Source organism: Vicugna pacos, chromosome 25 (genome assembly GCF_048564905.1).
Source record: "Vicugna pacos chromosome 25, VicPac4, whole genome shotgun sequence".
NCBI classification, from domain to species: Eukaryota; Metazoa; Chordata; class Mammalia; order Artiodactyla; family Camelidae; genus Vicugna; species Vicugna pacos.
This window is the reverse complement of record NC_133011.1, coordinates 10,935,504-10,950,905: the sequence shown is the minus strand read 5'-3', so window position 1 is coordinate 10,950,905 and position 15,402 is coordinate 10,935,504. Positions and strand designations below refer to the sequence as shown.

At 38.5% G+C, this 15,402-nt stretch overlaps 1 protein-coding gene across 8 annotated transcripts in view; it reads left to right on the top strand.

The window, feature by feature from the left end:
- Positions 1-15,402, top strand: part of NCALD (neurocalcin delta) — a 365,895-nt gene that overhangs the window by 140,429 nt on the left and 210,064 nt on the right. The window lies entirely within an intron of this gene.

The window sequence follows — 15,402 nt, the reverse complement described above, 5'->3', positions numbered from 1 at the left end:
CTGTTCACCTTGGTGTATGCTGGGCCTGGCCCAGTGCCTGGCACATTGTAAAAGCTGTTTATATTCTGAATAATAGCTAACACTTATTGAATAACAGTCATCCTGCTAATGAAGGAATCAGCCTTCAAAATCCTTGCAACTATTAAACTGCAAAGTCTGAAAAAATCCTCTTAAGACTTATTTTGTATATTGCTTTGAATTTTTAAGCCATGATGTATCTCAAATGCTACAACTGAGTTGGATATGAACACTTGCATTTCTGAAAGTGTGAGTTGATTTCCAATAAATTATTTTATCTTCTCAGCCCTGTGTGAGATAGAGAAGGGGTAGGTAGTTTTACCAAATTAGAACCAGCGTAGGGAGAGTAAGGCATGGGTAGGGGGTACCTTTCGTGAGAGCAAAGACAAATCCTTATATACCAGTCAGGGTCCCAGCAGGAAGTGAAGGCACCCTTAAACTGACATTTCGAGCAACATTTTGAAAAATGAAAGTGAGGCTAGGGTTTATAGAAACCATTACAAGGTAGTGCCGTGCCCCAGGGCTGGCTCCAGCTGGGAGCCTTTACTCCCACTAGCCCTGGAAGGTCAGGGGATGGAGAGTTACCAGAAGTCATAAGAGTGGCTGAAAGGGAAGGCCCCGACAGGAGCTGTGCCCTTTGGTGGGAGCACGGCCAGCCCACGGCATCTTGGCAGGGAGGAAGCTGGGACAGTGCAAACAGCATCCTCAGTCGTCTCCCACCTCCGCACCTCCTGCCAGTGCCTTCTATGGATACAACCCAACTGGAAGTCAGGGGATAAGGGGACTCACTGATTGAGTCCATAAGGGTCAGCTGTGTGGGGCCCAGAGCAGTGTGGGGCTGGTTGGAGAATGAATGTGAGGTGCGAAGAGAAGATGCGAGGCAGAGGAGATGAAAGACATGGCCACGTTCTCCTTGCTGAAACCCACTGGAGGACACAGAAAGCCTGGAAAGTGTGGAAGTCTTCTAATGGAATGAGGCTACTTATGTGAGTGTCAACCTGGGCACTGATCCCATGAGAAGAAGTGTCATATCCAATGTCACAGAGCTGCTCAGTGCAGCGGCTGACCTTACATCCTAGAGCTCCCATTGATCGGTCATTGTTCAGCAAGCATTTGCAAGCACCGTGCTGTGTTGGACAGAAGAGCGTTTAAGTGCCCTCATTTTCCAATAGTGCGAGACTTTATCTATAGGTCGTCCTTTAGGGCAGGTACTTAGAGTAGGGTTCCCAGACCAGCAGCAGCACCTTGGGGCTGTTTAGCAGTGCAAATTCGTGACTACACTCTGTCCTTTGGAGTCTGCATCTCTGGATTGCGGTTCAGAAAACTGTGTTTAGCAGCTCTCCGGGTGATTCCTATGCAGGCTTAAACTTGAGAAGCTTTAGCAGATATTACAAACTTTTGGAACATGAAGAAAAAGCTCAGAGCTGTAACACACACACACACACACACACATATACACAACTGTAGTTCATGCAATTGTATCTTAATCTTCACGTATTTTCAAATAGTCCTGTAAAATAAGGAAATTGGATTACAGAAGTAGTTTTCAAACTATTTATTTGATCCCCTTCAGAGCCAAGGGGGATCACTGGGCCAGTCCACTCAACTAAATAATGTTTCATTTAGACACAGGGTTCTAGGGCTTAAGAAGCACAGAAAATCCCTGTTTGCGGTGATCTAAGATTCCCTCTTGATCAAATGTTCTAGGGTGCTATCTACATGGGTCAATTGCATTGACTTAGTATGTATGGAATCTATATTTGTAGCTTACATAGATGTATACTTTGTTTTACTTCAAAATATTAGCACTGACTTATGACCAGGGGTGCTGTTTTTCCATTTCCTGCCCTTTGTGGTGCAGCTAAAGGGGTGCGACCATAAACCTTTCTACCCTGAATGCATGTGTGATTTCCAGAATGGCAGTTACTTCTTGGCAGCATGTCCTTAGTTGTTTTATCTCTTATTGCTGTTTTGAACACAAAAAATTTGCAGAAAGTGTCACTGCCTTTCTGCTTGCATCAACTCGTGTGTCTGAGTTGTCCATGTAAGCGCTAGGCTATTAAACATTTAAAGATGGAAAGCAGTATGGTTCAGCAGGCAGACTCAGAGATGCTCTAATTCTGGTTCTTTATTTGGCTTACAAATCCAAAAGCTTGGGCGATCACCCATCATTTCTGTGCTTGCATTTTCTTATTTGTCAGAAAGCCATCATAGTAGACTGCCTGCCTGTATTACATGTGGTGGCTCCAGAATTTCTACATAGAAGAGTGTTGGGGGCAGTCACCTTGTTGTTGGGGGTGGGGAATGGAATAGGGACTCACTTGTCTTGAACGTAAATTTAAAAAGCAAGCACACGTTATCTTTCTTAGTGTGTATATCAAAATTTATATCCCATGCTCCTGGATTGGAAGAATCAGTATTGTTAAAATGGCCATATTGCCCAAGGCAATCTACAAATTTAATGCAATCCCTATCAAATTACCCAGGACATATTTCACAGAACTAGAACAAATCGTAATAAAATTTACATGGAACCATCAAAGATCTAGAATTGCCAAAGCATTACTGAAGAGAAAGAAAGAAGCTGGAGGAATAATTCTCCCAGACTTCAGACAACACTGTAGAGCTACAGTCATCAAGACAGCATGGTATTGGTACAAAAACAGACATATAGACCAATGGAACAGAATAGAGAGCCCAGAAATGAACCCACAAACTTTTGGTCAACTCATCTTCGACAAAGGAGGCAAGAATATACAATGGAATAAAGACAGTCTCTTCAGCAAACGGTGTTGGGAAAACTGGACAGCAGCATGTAAAGCAATGAAGCTAGAACACTCCCTTACACCATATACAAAAATCAACTCAAAATGGATCAAAGACTTAAACATAAGACAAGATACAATAAACCTCCTAAAAGAAAATATAGGCAAAATGTTATCTGACATACATCTCAAAAATGTTCTCCTAGGGCAGTCTACTCAAGCAATAGAAATAAAAGCAAGAATAAACAAATGGGACCTAATGAAACTTACAAGCTTCTGCACAGCAAAGGAAACCAGAAGTAAAACAAAAAGACAACCTACGGAATGGGAGAAAATTTTTGCAAACGATGAAACAGACAAAGGCTTGGTCTCCATAATATATAAGCAGCTCATATGACATAATAAGAGAAAAACAAATAACCCAATCCAAAAATGGTTAAAAGACCTAAACAAGCAATTCTCCAAGGAAGAAATACAAATGATCAATAAGCACATGAAAAAATGCTCAGTATCACTAATTATCAGAGAAATGCAAATCAAAACTATGATGATGTATCACCTCACACCAGCCAGAATGCCCATCATTCAAAAGTCCACAAATGACAAATGCTGGAGAGGCTGTGGAGAAAAGGGAACCCTCCTACACTGCTGGTGGGAATGCAGTTTGGTTCAGCCACTGTGGAAAACAGTATGGAGATTCCTCCAAAGACTAGGAATAGACTTACTGTATAACCCAGGAATCCCGCTCCTGGGCATATATCCAGAAGGAACCATACTTCAAAAAGACACCTACACCCCAATGTTCATAGCAGCACTATTTACAATAGCCAAGACATGGAAACAGCCTACATGTACATCAACAGATGACCGGATAAAGAAGAGGTGGTATATTTATACAATGGAATACTATTCAGCCATAAAACCGACAACATAATGCCATTTGCAGCAACATGGATGCTCCTGGAGAATGTCATTCTAAGTGAAGTAAGCCAGAAAGAGAAAGAAAAATACCATATGAGATCGCTCATATGTGGAATCTAAAAAAACCCAACCAAACAAAAAACAAACAAAGCATAAATACAAAACAGAAATAGACTCATAGACATAGAATATAAACTTGTGGTTGCCAAGGGGGCAGGGGTGGGAAGGGACAGACTGGGATTTCAAAATTTGTTGATACTGACAAGCATATGCTGAATAGATAAACAAGATTATACTGTATTGCACAGGCAAATATATACAAGATCTTGTGGTAGCTCACAGCAAAAAAGAATGTAACAATGAACATATGTATGTTCATGTATAACTGAAAAATTGTGCTCTACACTGGAATTTGATACAACATTGTAAAATGACTATAACTCAATAAAAATGTTTAAAAATTTATAAAATTAAAAATTTTCCAAAAATATACACTATATGGAAAATTAGTAAAATGGTGATTAATTATATCAAATAATATTCTTTAAAAAAATTAGATTGGCTTTTAGGGAGAAATTATTGGTGTAGGAAGGAGTAAAGTTCTTGCCCCCAGCCACTTCTTTTTATTAAATATAGTTGATATACAATATTATGTTAGTTTCAGGGGTACAATATAATTATTTGACAATTAAATACACTACAAAATGATCACTGTAAGTCTAGTAACCATCTATCTCCATACAAAGTTATTACAATATTATTGACCATACTTCTTATGCTATATATCACATTCCGTGACTTACTTGTTTTATAACTGGAAGTTAGTACTTCTTAATCCCCTTCACCTATTTTACCCAACCTCCATCCTCCTCCCCTTTGGCAACCACCCATTGTTCTCTGTATCTGTGAGTCTGTTTTAATTTTGTTTGTTCATTTGTTTCATTTTTTAGATTCATAAATAAGTGAAACCATACTGTGTTTCTCTTTCTCTGTCTGACGTTTTTCACTTAATGTAGCACTCTCTAGATCTGCTCAAGTTGTCAAAAATGGCAAAATTTGATTTTTTATGGTTGAGTAATATTCCATTGTGTATGTATACCACATCTTCTTTATCTTTTCATCTATTGATGGGCACTTAGGTTGCTTCCGTAACTTGGCTATTGTAAATAATACTGCAGTGAACATAGGGGTGCATATATCTTTTTAAGTAAGTGTTTCATATTCTTTGCATAAATACTTTGGATCATAGTATAGTTCTATTTTTAATTTTTTGAGGAACCTTTGTACTGTATTCCATAGTGGCTGCACCAATTAATAATCCCACCAATGATGTACTAGGGTTCCCTTTTCTCCACATCTTCACCAGTACTTGTTATTAGTTGTCTTTTTGATAATTGCCATTCTTATAGGCGTGAGGTGATTTCTCATGATGGTATTGATTTGGATTTCCCTGATGATTAGTGATGGACATCTTTTCATGTGTCTGTTAACCATCTGTATGTCTTCTTAGGAAAAATATCTGTTCAGATCCTCTGCCTGTTTTTATTATATTTTTTGGATATTGAGTTGTAAAAGTTCTTTATATATTTTGAATATTAACCCATTACTGAATATATTGTTTGCAAATATTTTCCTCCATTCAGAAGGCTGCCTTTTTGTTTTGTTGATGATTTCCTTCACTGTGCAAGAGGTTTTCAGTTTGATGTGGTCCCATTTGTTTATTTTTGCTTTTGTTTCCCTTGCCTGAAGAGACATCCAAAAAAATACTGCTAAGACCAATGTCAAAGAGCATACTGTCTAGGTCTTCTTATAGAGGCTTCATAGTTTCAGATCTAACATGTAAATTTTTAATCCATTTTGAGTTTGTTTTTGTATTTGTGTGAGAAAGTGGCCCAGTTTAATTTTTTTACATGTAGTTGTCCAGTTTTCCATACACCATTTATTGAAGAGTCTGTCTTTTCCCCATTGTATGTTCTTGGTTATTTTGTTGTAGATTATTTGACCATATAAGCTTAGGTTTATTTCTGGGCTCTCTATTCTATTCCATTCTATTTTGATTACTGTAGCTTTGTAATATAGTTTGAAATCAGGCAGCCTCCAGTTTTGTTCTTCTGAAGATTGCTTTGGCTAATCAGAGTCTTTTGTGATTTCATACAAATTTTAAGATTATTTGCTCTAGTTCTATGGAAAATGCCATTGGTACTTTGATAGATACTGTATAGAATCTTTAGATTGCCTTGGGTACTATGATTATTGTAACAATATTAATTCTTCCAATTCATGAGCACAGTCTATCTTTCCATTTGCTTGTGTCATCTTCAGTTTCTTTCATCAATAACTCATAGTTTTCAAAGTACAGATTTTTTAACCTCTTTGCTTAGATTTATTTCTAGGTATTTTACTCTTTGATGCAGTCATAAACAGGATTGTTTTCTTAATTTCTTTTCTGGTGATACACAATGTTAGTGTATAGAAATGTTACCAATTTCTGTATGTTAATTTTGTATGCTGGAGTTTTACCGAATTCATTTATTGATTTTAATAGTTTTTGGTGAAGTCGTTAGGGTTTCTATATATAGCATCATGTCATCTGTGAACAGGTGTAAAACATGAGTTTTACTTCTTCCTTTCCAATTTGGATTCCATATATATCTATGTATCTATATATATCTATCTGATTGCTGTGGCTAGGACTTCCAGTACTGTGTTGAATAGAAGTCATGAGAATGGGCATTCTTGTCTTGTTACTGATCACAGAGGGAATGCTTTCAGCTTTTCACCATTATAATGTTGGCTGTACACTTGTCATATATGGCCTTTATTATATGTTCCTCTATATCTGCTTTGTTGAGCTCTTGTTATAAATGGATGTTGAATTTTGTCAAAAGTTTTTTCTGTGTCTATTGAGATGATCATATGATTTTTATTCTTCTGTTTCTTAATGGTGTATCATGTTGATTGATTTGTGTATGTTGAATCGTTCTTGCATCCCTGGAATAAATCCCACTTGATTATGGTGTGTGATCTTTTTAATATACTACTGAATTTGGTTTGCTAATGTTTTGTTGAAGATTTTTGCATCTGTGTTCATCAGTGATATTGGCCTGTAATTTTCTTTTCTTTTTTCTTTTCTCTTCTTTTCTTTTCCAAATTCCTTCCTCCCTTCCTTCCTTCCTCCTTTCCCTTTCTTTCTTCCTTCCTTCCTTCCTTCCTTCCTTCCTCCCTCCCTCCTCCCTCCCTCTCTGCCTCCCTCCCTCCCTCCCTTCCTTCCTTTCTTTTGGTATTTTTGTCTAATATTATTTCTTTAGAGAAGAAGCAATGTTCACTTCATCTTTGTGTCCTCCCCCAGCTTCTCTGCACTTAGTGCAGTGCCTGTCTTTTGGTAGCTATTAAATAAATACAGTGCAGGTAAATGTGTAACTCAGATGTTACATAGGTCACCTTATTCTTTGAAATGTACGTAAAATGGACTTGAACTCCATCCTAGGTGCTCTAAAATCTTGGTGGCTTATGGTCTTAGGACCTGATTTCTGATTGCTCCTGAGCTCTTGGTCACGTGTGTGACTCATCTGTGGCTGTTCTCTCTCTGCCCTGTGTGAAGTTACCAGCTCCCTCTCTTTGGTTTCCCCTAAATAATTCTCAAGTGTGGTATTTGTGTGCAAGTAGACCTATCCCAACTATTTAGAGATACTAGTTAGGGGATAGCAGAGTGGATATAATTTAGGATTAAGTATTAGTTTTGTTCTAAAAAATTCTCCTGAGGACCATAACTTCTATTTTTTTCATTTCACACTGTGATTTCCTTCTAAAGAGGACAGCATGAAAAAGATGGGGAAAGAATAACTTCACAGTGGTGAAATCTAACAGGTGTTCAAGGTCATCATCAGTTGCCTTAAAACGTTGATAGTATGCACCCTTGATATGATGTGATACATTTTTATCTCTATGATCATCCTCCCAAACCTCAAAACCCCAGTCCAATTATGAGAAAAATATCATACAAGTCCCAGCAGAGGGCCATCCTATAATGTACCTGAGCAGTACTCCTCAAAACTCTCAAGGTCACCAAACCATGGAAAGTCTGAAATATTGTCACAGCCAAGAAGAGCCTAAGGAGATGTAGCAGCTAAATCTAATGTGGTACCTGAAACAGAAAAAGTATATTAGGTAAAAACTAAGGAAATCTGAATCAACTATGGACTTCAGTTAATAACAATGTATCGATACTGGCTTTTTAGTTATAACAAAGATACCATGTGAATGTAAAATATTAATAATGAGAAGCTATATAGGGAGGGGATGTGGTATATGGAACTCTTTTTACCATCTTCTTAATTTTCACATAAATCTACAATTTTTATGGAAAATAAAATGTATTAGTTTAAAAAGGTCCCCTGGTCATATGCTTAAAACAGAAAATTTCTCTCTGCCAGTTTTCCTCACATTCCCTGTCTAGGTGCCGTCCCAGCGTCCTGTCCAGCCACGTCCCTGCTCTTCTCCTCCTCATGCCTCTCCTGCTTTGGGGCATCTCTAAATACACCTCCCTCACTAATCCTCATTAATTTCTCTGCCAGTGCGCTTTAGGAGTTCTTTGTTTCACTGTAGCTCATCCAGATACTCTTGAAGTTATAATTACTGTTTCTTCCCACTACAGATGAACAAACATATTGACTCTGTTTGTTGAGAGCTGTTTGCTAGCCCAGATCCGGCTTATCTACCCAGTTCTTGGGGATTCTGGGGTCACGGTCTGTCAGTGTGACCTCACTCTGGACACCTAAATTGGAGAAGGGGAGCAATGTTCATTGTGGAGAGAAGGGTTTGCTCTTTTTCAAGACTTTATCTCAGTTAATTACATGATTCCCCTAACCCACAAAGTTCACACTGAAATATTTCTAAACTATGTAGGCAGATTGGGAAAAAGTAATTTTCAATGCAGTGTCAGACACTGAGGACGCTTGAAAAATGTGATTGGTGATGAACTCTCCAGAGATAAGTTTTGTTCACTGAGTAGTAGATTTCATATTAGCTCGCAAACTTCATCATTCCTGTAGACATTCTCCTCAGGTTGCAAAGGGGGTTTTGTTAGTCTCTTCACAGCCATTCTAAGAAAAAGAAGGAGGCAAAGGGGGAAGGACATTTCCTTACACTTTACAGGTGCAGTGCACAGATGATCTCACTTAATCTCTACAGTATTTTAAAGTCAACATTTTTGTCCCACCTTTAGACCTGGACACTGAGGTGAATGAGCTTGTGTGCTGGGTCAACCTGAGTGTCCCATCCAAGTCTAGAGCCCAGCTCCAGCTGCCCCTCAAGCCGACATACTTCTCCCGGGGCTGCTTCCTCACCCAGCCCCTCCAGCAGGTGCTTTCTCTGCCATTGGAAGCACTGGATTTTGTCCAGGTCTTTGGCTTGTGCTTTGGTTTGTTGCCAGTGCATTTCAGAGGTAGAAACTCTTATTTGCACAGCATTTTCCGTCCTCGTCAGCATGATCATTCACTTCCTCCTCATATGCCCCTGCTGGAAATTTGGTAAAAACACATGGAAAAGCTACTTGGACCTGATTCTCTTCCCACCAAGACAAGTCTAAGGGCCCTCTCTCTCTGGTGCAGAAGATGACAGGGCTTTCTTCTGACCCATTACATATTTTCTCATACCTTTTCTCATGGCTGGAAGCTACAAGATGAAGGGAAGAGGGAGCAGGATTGGGGTCAGGAGGGCAGCCAGGTGGAGAACAATAGAGTCAGGAGGTTGGGTCAGTCCTCCTGAGGTCTCTGTCTTTTATTGAGCCATTTCAGTAAACAACAGAGGCAAGACTGATTGGTGTCTGCTGTGAGTCCAGTACCTCTTTGGGCCATCGCTTAACCTTTGCACTCTGAGGGAAGGGATGATGTTGCCAAGACAGCAGAAGTTAATTTGAAGACCATGATAGACTCTGCAGTCTTATGCTTTGTATCCTTAGAACCCTTCGGGTGAATGATCTCTGCATGGGGAGAAATTTAAACAACATTGTAACAGGCACAGTTGATCCAGTTCAGTGGGTTTGTGGGTTTCTTCTGAACTGTTTTTTAAAATCAAGCCTGAGACAATGCTGGTAGAAGTAGAGATCTGTAATGTGCTCCTGAAGAGCTGTCTAGTTTTTGTTAAACCACGTGTCAGATTTGAGCCTCGAAACTTAACAAGTACATAGAGGAACATGCTGCTAGAATGTGGTTATTTCAGTTTATAAAATTATTTTTGGGGGGCAGATAGAGCTTTATTGGTTGGGGCCACAAAAATTCTCAAAATGTTCAGACTCTTTGATTTATAATCGTTTTACAATGTTGTGTCAAATTCCAGTGTTCAGCACAATTTTTCAGTCATTCATGGACATATACACACTCATTGTCACATTTTTTCCTCTGTGAGTTATCATAACATTTTGTGTATATTTCCCTGTGCTATACAGTGTAATCTTGTTTATCTATTCTACAATTTTGAAATCCCAGTCTATCCCTTCCCACCCTCCACCCCCCTAGTACCCACAAGTCTGTATTCTCTGTCTGTGAGTCTATTTCTGTCCTGTATTTACGCTTTGTTTTTGTTTGTTTGTTTGTTTGCTTTTTTTAGATTCCGCATATGAGCGATCTCATATGGTATTTTTCTTTCTCTTTCTGGCTTACTTCACTTAGAATGACATTCTCCGGGGGCATCCATGTTGCTGCAAATGGCATTATGTTGTCGGTTTTTATGGCTGAGTAGTATTCCATTGTATAAATATACCACATCTTCTTTATCCAGTCACCTGTGAATGGTAGAAATCTGCCCTCAATGAGGGGGCAGGTGGGAGCAGCGATGGGAGATTAGAATGGGATGATTTTGTTATTAACACTTGCATTGCAGTATATAATGCAATTAAAATGTCCACATGGCTACAAAGAGGTTGGAAGGAAAAGTAGAAATAGGAAAAAGCAGCTTAAGTAAATGAATAAACCTCCGTAATTTCCTTGTTAAGGAATAAGATATAAAAAGCATAAAGGAGGTTGCATCCTGAGTGTCTGGAGGTGGGCTTGGAAAAGGTTTGTGTTGGCTAAGTCCCTGCAGAGATAATCCATTGATTAGAAAAATGAAGTTAATAAGAGGCAAATTTGAGGCAAGATACTTAATGTTCATAGTTTATTATTTGTTTGTCTATTTATTTATATTCTGAGAGCATTTTGGGAGTAGTACCTAAATGGCTAAGCCAAATGATTAATGCTTTGTTACCTATATACACATACATGTAATTAGATTTATTCCTGCTGTTTACATTTCCCAGAATGAAACAAACCTAAAAGCTTGGACCTATTTATTCTACAGAAGGTTGAAAGTTGTAAAGTATCAGGTCAAATCATATAAACTGGTTTTGTAAGTCAAAAACAGCCAAATATTGGCAATTTCATACTATTTAATCTAATATGTGAAAGGGCTTGGTAAATTCTAAATGTGTCACAAAATGTAACGAAATATCATCCATTATCTGGTGGTAGTTATCAAGGGTGAAGCTTCATATTAGAAGAAATTTAAAAGTCCTCCTGAGGTTTGTCCTGAAACATCTAGCTTTTTATGCCAGCAGAATTTTACATATCAATTTACTCTTTATGATCTCCTGTTTCATATTGTTAAATAACAAATAGATTTGAATAATATTGTGAGAATAACATAGCACAGCATTGCTGTTCCTTATAAATAATTTAGGCAGCAGAAAATATTTTCTAAAAATAAGTGTTTTTACTTTTGACTTACTATTGCTTTTTTTATTATGCTTTGGAGGAAGTGAGTTTTCCTAATGCACTCTTTAGGAAACCTTTTGGAAGCATTCTTTTTTAGGTATTTCCCATTTTGTGCCAAAATATTTTCTATTTTTATGAAATATACAGAGTGTGCTGTCACACCTCTTTTCCTGTGGGACTCCACCTTTTGTTTTTCAAAGTTGGGCAAGTCTTTGTCTGTCCTCCTGGATAATTTGAATTTCTGTATACATTTAGATATTTAGATAGATGTTTTTAAATGGTGTTTGTGGCAGAAATTTACTGGCTGTTCATCAAGCTTGTGTCCTCTTCCTCCTGGTCACACAACTAAATGTGTTTCTCAGGCGTATGTTTTTAGTCACATGTGCCATCTCACTGGGTTTTGGCCAGTGGAATGTGAGTGGAAGTGACGTGCACCACTTCCAGACTTGGCCCGTAACTACACCTTTTACCAGATCCTTGTGCTCTTTCTGTTTCTCTGGTAGCTTTAGAAGCCAGACATTGAAGTTGGTGGAGCCACAAGACAGAAAGATCCTGAGACCCTAAGTCATAACCAGTCAGAACTTTGCTTTTGCATCTTTGTAAAGGAGAAATAAACTTCTATTGGATTAAGCCACTGAAATCTGATTACAGCAACTGGTGTTACCTTGACTAATACTATCTTCTTGTGGTCAAATTAGAGAAAGTTTAGATTTTTAGCAGATTGAAACATTGTGTGCAAAGAAAGTAGACTGATGTGGGCTGATGTCAGTGTGTAGAGATCTGTCTAGAGGCATGCCATGGGGCCCTGTCCTTCTTTCCAGAGATGAGAGCTGGTGAGAGGTCTGGGAAGTGGGGAATACCGTACTTAGAAGGGACAAGCCATGATCAATATTTTCCTGTATCTCAAGGTCTTTTTATGTGTGATTCAAGGCAGGAGAATTATGACCAGTGACTAGAAATTATGAAAAAACATATGTTAGCTTGTCACAAAGAATTTAAAACAATAAATAGAGTAAATAATAAAATAGGATGTACTGCCTTAGAAGAGTATCAATTCCCATTCATTTTAAGAGGCTGGTAATTACCCATCATGGATACTTTTGGTGGGAAGTAAAATTATAAGACCATTAAGATCTCTTCCCAATCTAAGAGTCAATGAGATTATGAACTACTGTAATGCACTGTTGTCAATATCAACTCCTCACTGGTATCTTCCCAGATAGTTCCTCTCTCCCTTGATTACAGGACTGGGGGAACCATTGCAGGCCATGTTGGTGACAGCCTCGTCTGGGTTTGCAATGGCATGGCTTATTATTCTATCAGTGAGCTTTTGCTATAGACCCACTGTTAGTTTTGCTTTTGGTTGCAGGTATAAAATCTAGATGTCTATTGCCTTCTATAATGGAAAGTCCATAAGAAGAGCGAGTTCAGGGAAGGTTGATTCAGCCACTCAGAAATGTTATCAGCACTCACATTCTTTCCATTTCTCCATCTGCCATTTGCTGTGTTCTGCCCTTTGCAGTCCTGTCCTTCAATGTTGGGAGTTAGATGCCAGCAGCAACTGGAGTAATGTGCTTCCTCAGTTATGACTCAAGAACTGATGAGCTGCAGGAAACAGAAGTGGGGCATATGGAATATGTTAAGGAGAACTAGAAAATGAAGTGGGATAAGTGGAGTATGAGGAAGGAGAGGGAGTTTTGAAAAATAGGGAAAGGAGATTAGATGTGTGCACTAAACGATTAATAGGGAAGCTTCTAAGGTTTGGGAGCAGAGGCATGAGTGACGTAACGAAAAGGATGTTTAGGAAGTCTGATGTCATCTCATTTTGAATAGATTTGAGCAAGGAGTGGCCATGACTTGAAAAGAGGTTTCCTTTTTGAGGGTCTTTCAGTATTGGAACAGTTTGTGAAAGTCAACTCTCAAATTTTCTGGAATTTTACATGGCAGCTTTAAATTGATCATGAATGAGCATTTACACCATGGAAATTGGCAAATGGTACAAATCAGGACTTCTGCCTCCAGAAAACCAATTTACTAGTATACTAGTGGTATATTGCTTAATACATCTCATTTTCTTAACTTGCTCTAGGATTATGAGAATCTTATTGCATAAAAAGGGAGAATAAATTCCAAGACCAAAATAATACTACAAAAAGTCCCCATAGAGTTAATTATCAGTTACTGCTCTAAGACAAACAAGCCTAATAATCTATTTCCCTTCTTTCCAAATGAATAGGAGCTGAATGGGAATAAGTTTATTTCATTTGAAATGAATACCTCAAAGAGATTATTCTACCTTGATGCTTTTCAAACTTTAATGTGCGTGTTAATTACCTGGGGATCCTGTAAATGCAAATTCAAATTCAGTAGGTCTGGAGAAGTGTCTGAGATTCCAAGTTTCTAGCAAGCTCGAAGGTGTTGCCATTGCTGCCATTCTAAGGACTTTGGGTAACAAGGCTTCAACCCTTGATTTTTGTAATATGTTGCAGGAGGAAGGGGTGAGGGTGAGACTGTTGTTATACAACAGAAATGCTAAATCAGATGATTCCTTTCTCCTGGTGACATTTGGCAATGGTGACAGGGAACCACCCTTCCCTTGTCTAGCCCTGCTGGGGAAACTAATTAAGTCAGTTAAATGTAAGGAGATTTTCCAGGTACTAATCAGGGAAGAGACTGTTGGAAGCACTAAAAGTGGTTTGACTGAAGCTAGTTACCAAACCAGCAGCAGAATTGGCTTGATTGGCATAAACTATCTAGGAATGAGGGCAAGCTGAATGGAAAGAGATGTTTATCCTTTTTCTTTTGTGTTCATTTTTTGTTCTGTTGGATGATCAAGGTAAGCGATGAATGCACGCTCCCAACTTAGTTTGGCAGCCTCGGCCACGACACAGCTTTGTCTGTGAGACACATTGCTTTGTTTTTAACCTAGAATCATTTTTCAAGGCTGGATGATTACTAAGTCACTGACTTCAGTGTCACTGAGAGGATCATCCTGGACTTTTGAGTGGACAGTGTAGGCTACTGCATTGTTTCTTGGAAATAACAAAATGAATGAGCCACCGTTTCGTTCTCTGTTTTAATAGTGTTTCTAGAAACTCTCTCTTTGGAGATAATCTGATGTCCCCAGGATTGTAGATTTCTATCCAGGGCCCAAAAATTTCACTAAGATATCTGAGTGAAACACCAACCTTTAACTGTGCTTTCTGAAATTTTCCTGAGTTTTGTTTTGATACATATTTCAATATAGTCCAGGCCAGATGATGTTAAGATCAAGCCAGCCTCTGTTTTGTGCCTGGAAATTATGGCAGGGGAAAGAGTTGAGGTGCAGTGGAAAACACAGGAACTCTTCAGAGTTGCTTGGAAACCCCTTGTAAACTTGAGCTAAAAGTGTAGTTAGCAAATGGAAACTGTAATAGTCAAGCAATACCACAATTAGCATTTTTGAGTTGCTTCTGTTCTTTTCATTTCTTTATTGAAGTATAGTCAGTTTGCAATGTTGTCTCAATTCCTGGTGTCCAGCATAATGTTTCAGTCATACATATACATACATCTATTTCTTTTCATATTCTTTTTCACTCTAGGTCACTACAAGATAATGAATACAGTTCCCTGTGCTGCACAGTAGAAACTTGTTGTTTATCTAGAGTTGCTCCTAAGGCAGCAGTAGTTCAGTTACCATTAGGCAACTTGGAAACTTTGACTGTGAGATATGAAAAACCATGGAATTTTAATCCTGGAAGAGACCTCAGAGATGATCTGGCAGGATTTAAGATGAGAAAGTAAGGCTCAGAGAATTTATGGCTTGCCAGAAATCATCCTACCAGCTGAAGAAAGACCCAAGGCTAGAACTTGGGTACCTTGATATTTTTTATTATACCACAGATTGTTGATTTACTATGTACCAGGTTCTATGATAAGTATTTTACTTTTATTATCTCATTTAATATTCA